The sequence below is a fragment of the Acomys russatus genome, chromosome 8 (assembly GCF_903995435.1).
Source record: "Acomys russatus chromosome 8, mAcoRus1.1, whole genome shotgun sequence".
Taxonomy (NCBI): domain Eukaryota; kingdom Metazoa; phylum Chordata; class Mammalia; order Rodentia; family Muridae; genus Acomys; species Acomys russatus.
In genome coordinates, this window is record NC_067144.1 from 65,234,747 (window position 1) to 65,241,331 (window position 6,585).

Sequence of the window (6,585 nt, forward strand, 5' to 3'; positions counted from 1 at the left end):
ATGAGGCATTAGGAAAACTTCAGCTTCACTGATAACTTCTGAGAAAACTAGTTATCATGCTTTTTGGAATGTGCACAAATGAACTATATCTCCCCAGCTAATATGTTTCAAGTATCTTGATAATAAATTTAATCTGATGGTCGTCATCACTTATTTCAAGTGGCCATAAGAACCACTTTTAAATCTAAAATTACATAAAGCAAACAAACAAACAAAACAAAACAAAAAGATATAAAGCAAAAAGTGCTCTGTCTATAAAGATATTCATTAAAGAGCCAGCATACTCATAAGCCTTTGTGGGTATTTTGGTTGTTAACTGCCTTATATAAAATGAAATTATTTTAAATAATATCAAGACTCTAGGATCCAATAACACAAAATAATTCATTTGGTGAAGGGACAGATGATTATCATTTTCGTAGATATATGGGTTAGAATTAAATTTGGATAAAATGCTCTATTCAATTCCTTTTCTTCTTGTCTTTTAAAGAAACTGAATGGTAAAATATCATATGTAGTATTCTTACTTTAAGGATTTTGGGGGAAGTTTTCTGCTCTTCATTTTTATACTTTTGGTTAATTTGCTTATTCTGTCTGTCTATCATCTATCTACTGTATGGATGTATGGTATGTGTGCATGCATGTGTACACAGGCACATGTGCACTCACCTGCGCACATGCACACACAAGCACATACACACACACAAACACACACACACACGACTTTCTGGATATCAGAGGACAACAAGGCATCTTTATGTAGTCAATACTCGTCTTCCACTTTATTGTAGCAAGGCCACTTTGGTTTTTACTGTAATTCATGCTCCAGTAACTGGCCTAGGCTTCTGGGTGATTCTTCTGTTTCTACCTTCCATCTCTCCATCAGAGTTCTAGGGTTACAAATGTGTGCTACTCCATCAAGGGTTCCAGGAATTTAACTCCGGTCATCAGCCTTAGTCAGTGAATGCTTTTATTTGCTGAGCTATCATGCTTATATCATTCTCAGGATCTAAAATGTAAGTAGAATCTGAGACCCCTAACATGAATGTAAATATATATATGTGTGTGTGTGTGTGTGTGTGTGTGTGTGTGTGTGTGTGTGTGTGTGTGTATGTGTATATAATATATAGAAAACAAAAAACCAAGCCAGGCATGGTGGCACATGCCTTTAATCCCAGCACTTGGGAGGCAGAGGCGAGCAGATCGCTGTGAGTTCGAGGCCTGCCTGGTCTACAAAGTGAGTCCAGGACAGCCCAGGCTAACACAGAGAGACCTTGTCTCGAAAAACCAAAAAACCAACCAACCAATCAAACAAACAAACAAAACAAGTCACATACTTATTATGAGTCAATAATATTTAAAAGTCTTGTTTACTTGGAAACATACTCTGTGTGATAATTTACATAAATGATATTGAAATTTATAACACTTTTTACTCGAACTTTAGGACCATAGCTTTAAAGCCGAAACCAATAATCAAATGGTAAACTTTACTAGGTTGGTTGATGCTAAGGATATTTAGCTATTACAAATGAATGCATGGCATATAATACCAAATTAACAACATGACTACATTCTTCATGAATTATGTGGGTAATAGATATGGGGACAACATATTGTCTGTGATGCATGAGCCCCCAGATGTCATCAGTAAGAGTTCAAGGTTGAAAGAACTGAACCTCGTGAGTGTCTGGAGTTGTTTTCAAATACATCCTTGGCAAAGCTGGTCTTGGAAGACTCCAAGGCTGGGTGTGGCTGGAATTGTCCACTGTACCTCCTATGCTGCAACAATTCACCGTGCTATGCTTCTGGGAAGCCCGAGTCTAAGACTCTGAGATAACAGCTTATCTCTCTGAGCTGATATGAATGTTTGTGTTCCTCCAAAATGCATATGCTGAAGCCTTAGCCTTCGAGATGGTGGCATGAAGAGCTATGGCCTGGGGAGGGGATAAGGTTTTAGGGATGGAGTTCTCATGAATTAACTTCTACTCTTCTTTTTTCTTTTATTTCCTTCTATATTTAGGTTATAATATATTTATATCACCCCCTCCACTTCCTCTTGCCAACCCCTCCATGTCCCCCTTCTTATTTTCACATCCATAACCACTTCTTTCTAAATATATAAGCACAATCTACCCAGGCCTCATAATTTTACTTGCGTGTATATATTTTCAGGGATGACTATTTAATTTTGGATAACCAGTTTGAATGTTTTTCCTGGAGAATTATGTTTCTACCACTTTCAACATTCCTTAGTCATGTATAGATTTTTGTTAGGGCTGAGGCCTCATGGGCTTCCTTCTTCCACATTAGCTTGTCTATTGGTATCATCCTTACTCAGGTCATGTTTAGGCAGCAATGTTGGTGAAACGTCATGGGTGTAGCCTCTGACATTTCTAGGAGTCACAGTCTCACAGCAAACTCCCTGATCTTCTGCTTATTACAATCTCCCCTCCCCTGTGCCTTCCGCAATAATCCCTGAGCCCTAAGTGCAAAATTGATCAAAGACCTAAATGTGAAATCTGAAACTGGCAGAAGAAACAAAGATAGTATCATACATTGTATAGACATAAGAAAGGAATTCCTGACTAGTACTCCCTTTGCCCAAGGCTTAACGCCAATATGTGTACCCTTTAAAAAGAGTTGTCCAGGAGGTTCTGTTAGATTTCTGACCATGACAGAAAAACAACAAACCTATGACACAGAACAAGTTCTGTAACTGGTAGCAACACCAAGTTGATCTCTTCTTTGATCACATGTTTATTAATCATGTGACTGTGAAAAGGTGCCATTTCATTACACAATGTTGAGACTGAGAATCAATATCCTGATTCCCAACCTAAGTAAAATCTAGCTACCAATTACTAGTTCTGATACCAAAAGAGTCATAACAGCTCACCTTCCCAGCACTCAAGATTAAAGGCCAGGGCAGAGGAAAATGTCTAGCAAAATGATATTTTTAACTTAATACAGTTCACTTACTACAGCTCTTTGGAAACTATCAGGTTTATATTTTAATGCAGCCTACTATAAATGTAATGTTAGAAATCAAACCCTATAGAAGTATATATTTATCAGCAGACTGAAACCATTATCAAGGAAATGCCATTACCTTAAATTCTGAAAGAAAGATAATACGAAATAAATTCAACATCCCAGAAATTAGTAGGGGAAAACAAGTCCTAGATCATCAAATATTTAGAGCCATTGCCAGCAGATTAAGTGATTTTAAATACTTGTGTGGAAGCCGAAACTTGCTGAAGCATGAATTGTGTCCTTGAGGTTATTAAAACAACAGTGACGAATTGCCAGCTAACTTCACGGAAATAAGCAACCAGTGAAAGTACTGATCTTAAACACTTTACCTCATAAAGCTGAAGGGGAAAGTCCCTGATCATCATAATCATAACTATCTAAATGTTTAGCAAGGTACACAAAATAATACTATATGATGCTCCTAGAAGGATGAACAGATACATGTTGATAATACACAGTACAGCATCTTTGGCAGAGAAATGCTCTTCTTTGGAAAGTAATACAACATTTCAAGTCTAAACAGGAAACAAAAAGAAAGCCATTCTTCATCTCCAGAAAGTATAACAAGTAGAAATGGAGCAGTTATGATGATTCGATCAGCTGTGCATTTCTCCTTGACAAATTGAACAAGTACTGAGAATATATAAAGAAGGAAATAAGGGAAAATGAAACCCCACAAATATTCACTTAGTGTAGCCTTTGGATGCCAAGTGTTTGAATGAAACGATTCGCATCTTTGTGAAGGGATACCCTCTAGATGTGCACGCTTTTTGTTTCCTGGCTTTAAAACTAAGAGGAGGATTCTTTTTGACAATGCCAGGAGTTTTTGTTTCTGGCCCATTTCCACACTTCACATTGTGCCAGTGCTAAGCTTGCAACCTCTCTTGGAGACTTGACTACAGCTTTTCATTTTAGGGTGGTGATTTGTTCCACAGGAGACCTACTGCTCATATGTTGGTTCTAATAATATGCTTGATAAGCAATGAACCAGAATTCCTAGGAAAAAACTGATACTTAAAATGTTAGAGACTTTTTCCGGGTAGTGACCTGACTAAAGGAGATGATAGGGGAATTCCCTGATGGTATGCAGGAATTTCCACTATTTTATGGGATTTGTTCTGGGAAATACAAAACTTCTAACAGTAATTTAGACTAATTATGCCTGTGGATACAATTATGACCCATTGAATACAAAACACGTGGCAACATTACATGCTCCCTGTGACCTTCAAGCAATGTGGATAAAAACTCAAGAATTATTTGAGTTTGTGTGTGTGTGTGTGTGTGTGTGTGTGTGTGTGTGTGTGTGTGTGTGTGTATGGGTGCGTGGGTTCTCTCTCTCCATCTCTGTCTCCCTCTCTCTCTCTCTCTCTCTCTCTCTCTCTCTCTCTCTCTCTGTCTGTGTGTGTATGTGTGTTGGCGTGTGTGTACACACATTTATATTTTCTTTCTATGTCAACTAGACTTTTTGCCTTATATAAATTTTATGTTTTGGAGAACAGAGACCCATCTATTCAGCTTTCTATCTTGTGATATTCATTACTTAGAAATTAACTATAGGAGACAAGGAACCTGGAAAAGGCACCTCCTGCAACAAGGCAAGACTTCGAATGGAGGGATTGGGACAACAGCCCTCACACAAAACCTACCCACACTCTGTCTTGCCTAAAAGATATTCAAGGATAAAGATGGAGGAAGTGGCCAACCAATGACTGGCACAATTTGAGACCCATGCCATGAGGTAGAGCCCACTCCTGACACTACTAATGATATTTTCCTATAGTTTCAGATAGGAACCTAACATAAGTGTCTCCTGAGAGGCTTCTCCCAGCACCTGATGTAAACAGATGCAGAGACCCATGGCCAAAGAGTAAGAGGGCCTCATAGAATCTTGTGGGAGACTGGTAAGGAAATACCGAAGGAGACAGAGGTGTCAAGGAGACCACAAGAAAACCTACTGAATCAACTCTTGGACTGATAAGGGGGCATAGAGAATGGACAACCAACAAAAAGGCATACATGGGATAGAGATAGGGACCCTACACATATGTTAAAATGTACAAATTGGTCTTCATGTGGGATTCCTAAAAACTGGAGCTGGGGTTGTTTCTCACTCTGTTACCTACTTTTGGACCCCTTTCTCCTCACTGGGCTTCCTTGTCTGTCTCTCTCAGTAGAAGAAAGACATGCCTACTTCTACTGCAATGTAATATGCCAAGGGGAGTTAATATTCTTGGATGTCTCTTAGGAGAAAGTAAGGGGAAAGTGGGGGGAGGGAGGACATCAGACAAAACGAGGGAGGAGCAACTCCTATCAGTATGTAAAATAAATAAATTATTTTTAAAATTTTGAAAAATAATCCAAAATTTAGGGAATGAAGATATTCCTAAAGCAACATTGTTTAAATGCATTTACTGTAAGCTTATTAGTCATTAACACTTAAGATTTAAAATTAATAATTTTATAAAATGGTTTATTTATGTCTAAGATGCTCATGAACTCTGGTGCCCCATATTTGACCATGTCCCCTAGATGGGGAGGCCTGGTGGCACTCAGAGGAAGGATAGGAGGCTACCAAGAAGAGACTTGATACCCTATGAGCATATACAGGGGGAAGAGGGTCCCCCTCAGTCACAGTCATAGGAGAAGGGAGTAAGGGGAAAATGGGAGGGAGAAAGGAATGGGAGAATACAAGGGATGGAATAACAATTGAGTGTAATATGAATAAATTAATAAACTATAAAAAAGATGCTTAAAACCGTTATTCGGATTTGTATTCTGGATTTTTTGGCGATAAACAATCTGTACAGCCAGCTGCAAAAATAGATATGTAGACAATTAGATTAATACAATGTTTATTAAGGAATACAAAATTTCATGAAGGAATATTTTGTGTTGTGAATATGAGATTTATCTTCTTACATACTTTCAAAAATTATATCATTATGCTAAAATGGTGATAAAGATATCATAGATATTAATGAATATTTAATGAAGTCTTTTTAAGAATGTACCACGCTAAGCAACACACATCAGCACTAATTACCCAGGGTCACCACTTTTTAAGATGGTATAAGGCCTGCACCAAGTGTAGAGTTGGTGAAGATGTATTCCCATTCAGTAGTCAGCCATTTGGTCTTATTGATGGTGTCCTTTGCCTTACAGAAGCTCTTCTGTTTCATGAGGTCCCATTTATTAATTGTTGATTTTAGTGCCTGAGCTGTTGGTGTTCTGTTCAGGAAATTGTCTCCTATACCAATGGGTTGAAGGATGTCTTCTTCTTTCAATTCCATTAGACTTAATGTATCCAGTTTCATGTTGAGGTCTTTCATCCACCTGGAACTGAGTTTTTTACAGGCTGATAAATATAAATGTATTAGCATTCTTCTGCATGAAGACACCCAGTTAGAGCAGCACCATTTGTTGAAGATGATTTCTTTTCTTCCATTGTATGGTTTTAACTTCAAGAGTCCATAAGGGTTTATTTCTGGGTCTTCAATTTGATTCCATGGATCAACCTCTCTGTTTCTATGCATGCACTATGTGGTT